At 50.3% G+C, this 5,368-nt stretch overlaps 1 long non-coding RNA gene across 1 annotated transcript; it reads right to left on the bottom strand.

Annotated features, from left to right (window-relative positions):
* Window positions 1–201: 201 nt before the first annotated feature.
* Window positions 202–2,474, bottom strand: LOC123131991 (uncharacterized). The gene is made up of 2 exons (XR_006464444.1): window positions 2,016–2,474; window positions 202–1,019 (listed from the first exon to the last, which is right to left on the bottom strand). It is a non-coding gene; the product is annotated as an uncharacterized lncRNA (long non-coding RNA).
* Between the last annotated feature and the right edge of the window lie 2,894 nt (window positions 2,475–5,368).

The raw sequence follows: 5,368 nt of genomic DNA, 5'->3' as shown, positions 1-5,368 counted from the left end.
ATTCACTATTCATATCAACAGCGCAGGTCGTAATCATCGGTATTCAGAGAATATGACAGCCATTCAGGAAAACGGACGTCCCAACAATCAAACGTACACTGTCAATTCATCCCAGAGGGAAAACTGTTGACAAGCCAGGAAATGATTAAACATCTAATCTCAACTTGCATACACCGGAAGAGTCGCTTTGGATTCGACCAATTTACTGTTAGAAACTCACTTTTCTCTTTTGCTTCATTCTGATACAAACAATGACCACGTGGTACAGCATATAACTAGTGAAACATCCAGGAAGCAACAAACTTGGCACACTATAAAAATTGGAAACCGTACATGTTGCTCCTATCAAGATTCACAGACGGGATCGAGATTAGCTCGCTACACCCCTATGTAGTGTAGTTAAAACTATACAAAAAATAGCAACTACACACCTATCCCTATGTAAACTTTGATACTTGTGCCTATCCACTTTGATCACTGCTGAATAAGGTTTAGTAAGCTTTTGACAAATCAAAGCTCAAACCATACCGATAGGTCTTGAATCAAAAGGCTGAAATTCCCCAGATGAACAGAAAAAGTCTACTGTAGACCTTACAGGTTTCAAATCAAATCTCTGGAATTAGCATCTGTCCTGAAGACAATTCACATCAGGCTACAGCAAATGTGCTAAATAAAGCATGTGGAAGGATACACATGCAACTCATCTGAGCATGTCTCCTCCCAAAACAAGTCCACCGCAATTACCAGTCACCTGCAGAGTACAGAGCTGCTAGCCAGAGATACGCCCCTGCTACAAGTAGTAAAACGATACCAGCATCCATCTACATCAATAAATGTTCTCCACAGTCCAATCACGCCAAATACTACTGAATCTACCAGTACCATACACAAGACCCGCCCCATGATCCAAATCGAAATTCGCGTCATGACCAACTAAGTCGAACCATCTCATAGCGTCCCACGGCCTCCCCTGCAACACAATTTGGGGGCTCAATTTGCACCATAGCATGGCACGAATCCTGGCAAAAAAGAAGGATTAGATCTTGCTTGGCAACAAAAAATCCGTCAGATCAAACAGGCAACAATTAAATCCAGGCGCCAGATCTAGATCTAGCGAATTTCGTAATCCAGGCAAACATCCGAACGCGCAACAGGCACGAGCGAACCTACGGAATCGAACATAAGACCGGCAGCGAGTAGTTAGTAATCAATCACCAGCGTCGGACCGATCGAACCAGGGGAAGAAGGCGGCCGAAATCAACGTCACCGGAGCGTCAACCAATTCTGGCGGCGGGGGCGGGGGCGGGGGCGGGGTCGCTGCGCCGGCTCCGATTCACTTGGTGCAAGGCGGGATCCGGCCCGTCGGGGCGGGCGGAGGGTCCCGATCTGCACCAAGCGAGCCCGAGGCGGCGGCGACGGGGAGGAGACGATCGATCCCGATTCGGTTGCTCGGCACGGAGGGCGGTGGACTTTGGAGATGAGGAAGAGGGGGAGCGTGCTACCTACGGCGAGTGGTCGCTGCGTGGAAGGGAAGAGGAGGAGGGGCGCGGCTTTTATAGATGGGGACTGGGGAGGTGGGGATTCGGGAGAGAGCATATTAGGGCGGGGTAGGTGGGGCCGCGCCCGCAGCACAGGCATGTGCGGCTGGCTCTCCTCTCCGCTCCGATCAGGTCAGGCCTCCTGCGCGCGCCCGCGGCTCTAGGAGAAAGGGGATTTTTCCTTTTCTACTACCAAGGATTTGATGCTACTAGTGTGTGTGTGTGTGTATTTGCTTTCCTCCTTGTCTTTTGTGATTCCTTCTTTACCATGGTGGAGATATGGATTGATTCTCATCAGCTAAAAAGAAAAGAAATTGATTGATTCTTTCAATATCAAGGATTTATTTTCCTATCTGGAAATACTAGTTCCCAAAATTCGTTGAATATTGGATCACCACCTATGTCAAAATTAGCAAATAAAATAACATAAAACCGGTTTATCTATTGTCAAGAATGGAAAGGGGATTTCGTGCATACCTCTGCCGATTTTGATAGAACCTTGAATGTCGACGCATCGGCCGATCTTTAGGGTTCGCTGACTGGCGACCTCTCTAGCCCAACATGTCGCAATTTTAGGGGGGATATGTGTCCATAAGGGGTTTGCCGACTTCTCCAAAGAGTTTGACACTAGATCCGACCATTAGGAGGAAAAATGATGAGTTGTGGAAGAAGATGCGGCGACAATACCGGAGAGGAAGCCGACTTGAGTGGTCTGGTTGGTAGCATCGAGGTTAGCACGGCGAGTGAATTGTGGGCTAGGTTTCCAGCTAGAAGAAGAGGTGGGTGTCGGCGGACCTCGGTTGGGAGTGTGGGGTTAGGGATAGAGAGGGCATGTATAGGACGGTGTAGATGATGAGAATCGTTGGATTGGATCCAAGGGTTAGCATATGTTCTCTTGTAGGGCTAGGGTTTGTAAGTGAGGGAAGGCCGACGGCAGCGGACCTCGGTTGGGAGTGTGGGGTTAGGGATAGAGAGGGTATGTATAGGACGACGTAAATGATGAGAACCATTCGATTAGATCCAAGGGTTAGCATATGTTCTCTTGTAGGGCTAGGGTTTGTAAGGGAGGGAAGGGCCGACGGCAACAAACTAATTTCTATTGTTGCTAGGTGGAGATTTGGCCAAAACTCATATTGGGTCTTATTCAGTGGATACCCATCTTTTATTCTTTTTTGTGAGGGACCCATCTTTTATTCTCAATATTATTGTTTTGTAAGTTAGGACATTGTTGCCAATTTATCGGGAAAACAAATCTCTAGTCAAATAATCGGAACTGGGTGCCTCAAAAGAACTATCATTGATAATGCTTGTTTTTACATAAATATGACAGTGCACAGTATATCTAGGGCTAGAAAGCGAGTATAAAACAAATGGATTGGATCCCATCAAGTCTACCATATTAGGAAACAATGATGCTTGTCGCACTTAAAATGGAAATTAGCGGTCATCGCCTTGAAAGGAATTCTATTTTTGTCAAATGGTACAAAGATTTGCCCAAACGTGTGATTTAACTTATTTTCTTGCTATAACCAGATTTTGGAGTTAAAAATCCATAGTCCTTTCAATTTCTAAGGCATTGAGACATTTCTCATGATAAAAAATTGACCAATTATTTCACGTAACCTTCCAACTAGTAGCACCCATTGATATGGAAATGAGACATCAAGTGGAGGGACTTATGTTGTGAGCATCAAAGCATGAGTGTCATGCTAAAATGTATATAACCTCATGGCAAGCATCAACATCTTAGTCTTTTATTTGTTAACTGTCGGGCCCATGAGACTGGGCAAGGCCGATTGCCTGCGGCCTAGGCGCAGCACCAGCGCAGGGCCCAAGCTGGCCCAATGTCAAGGCTTCATGAGAAAGGCCCTAGCAAGGACCCCCTCCTCGCGAGGCGCGCACCGTCAAGCTCCATCGGCGGCCTCGCGAGGCGGCTTTCCGAGGCTGCCTCCCAAGGCCTCTCGCTGAGGCATGTAGATCAATGATCAGGCAGAACAGTCACGCGACCCTACTGCTTCACGTGGGTGATGCGCGTGGCGACGAGCGGAGCCAGAAGGGCATCAACAAGCGCAGATAGCACTACAAAAAAAAGACACATCCGTGACATTTTGGGCCGAACGATTTTTTTCCTGTCATACATATGACACTTCTATGACGATAATTGTGACAAAACCCGGTATCATCATAGATGTGGTGGGATCCTACTTCTATGACAAAAAATCATGACAGAAAATGGGCTTTTCGTCCTGGGCGGGCCGGAGACGCAGCTGCATGACATTCTTTGGGCCGTCCATGACGGAAAAACCGTGGTAGAAGCAAGGGGAAGGAAAATTTCGGGGAGTTCCCGGTTACGGTGGGAGGTCGGGGGCCGAGCGATGCGCGCTTCTCTTGTACACGTACGCGCGTGTGTGCGAGGCGTTGGCTCTAACTGAACCCGAGCGAGGCGTTGGGCTCTAATTGAACCCGAGCGATTGCACTGCAGGCTACGCGTTACTGAACCCGAGCGATCGATCGATGGCTGTTAACTGAATCCGATCTAGCGATTCCTTCGCTACTGCTGCTAACTGAAGCCGATCGATGCTGCCTCTGGATGAACAGTGAGCGTTGTGAGAGGGGGGGGGAGGGGTTTGGATGAACAGTTCCCGGTGGGGGTGGATGAACAGGACCCCGTGGTGTTCCTCTGGATGAACAGGACCCCGATCGATCGAGCCGGTTGGGGCTGGATGAATAGGACCCCGTGGAGGGCTGGATGAATAGGACCACCCCATGGAGGGCAGGATGAACAGTAGACGGTGGAGGGTAGGATGAACAGTAGCCCGTGGAGGGGTGGTTGAACAGGAGCCCGTGGAGAGGGCTGGTTGAACAGTAGCCGGTGGAGTAGCGCGCGGTGGAGGCTGGATGAACAGGAGCCTGTGGATGAACAGTTGCAGATGGAGGCTGGAGGAGGTCGACGGTGGATGAACAATAGCTCGTGGAGGCTGGAGGGGGTCGACGGTGGAGATGAACAATATCCCGTGGAGTCCCGTTTTGCAGTACGCCACACCCCTCCCGATGAACAGGACCCCCGTTTCGACCGTAGCGCTCCAACACAAGTCTGTTTCCTCCATTTTGCGGTACGCCACACCCCTCCCGATCAACAGGACCCCCGCTTCGACCGTAGGAGGTCCGTTTCCTCCGTTTTGCGGTACGCCAGACCCCTCCCAATGAACAGGATCCCATTTCGAACGTGGCCGGTCAAACACAAGGCTGTTTCCTTCATTTTGCGGTACGCCAAGCCTCGTTTCCATCGCCTGTTCCGTCCAAGCCCTCCCGATGAACACGACCACGCATTCTGTTCCGACCCAGCCGGTTGGCTCCCACGCGTTCCGTTGCCTCCCCATGAACACGACGCATTCCGTTGCCTCCCCATGAACACGACGCATTCTGTTGCCTCCCCATGAACACGACGCATTTCGTTGCCTCCTCATGAACACGACGACGACGCTGTTTCTCCGTTCCAACCCAGCCATGTACACGAGTCTTGGCCGTACGTATGCGCGAGTAGGCGTTTGAGACCCCGCCCGTATGTACACATACGTGGTCGTATTTTCTTTCTTGCAGCCTGACCGCTGTACGTACGTGTACATGCTACGTGCGCGCCTCTGCTACGACACGTGCGCGCCTCTACTACGACACGTGCGTGCCTCTACATCGACCAGTATGTACGTACACGTTCGTGACCAGAATGACAACGCTACGTATGCTTCGACCAGGTGGGTCCCGACTGTCAGACACTTTCTTGCCTGCGAAGATGTAGCTGGTGGGTCCCAGCACTCAGGAGGCGAATTGTT

Source organism: Triticum aestivum, chromosome 6A, assembly GCF_018294505.1.
Source record: "Triticum aestivum cultivar Chinese Spring chromosome 6A, IWGSC CS RefSeq v2.1, whole genome shotgun sequence".
NCBI classification, from domain to species: domain Eukaryota; kingdom Viridiplantae; phylum Streptophyta; class Magnoliopsida; order Poales; family Poaceae; genus Triticum; species Triticum aestivum.
Note: the sequence above shows the minus strand (reverse complement) of the source record. Positions and strands in the feature narration are given on the sequence as shown.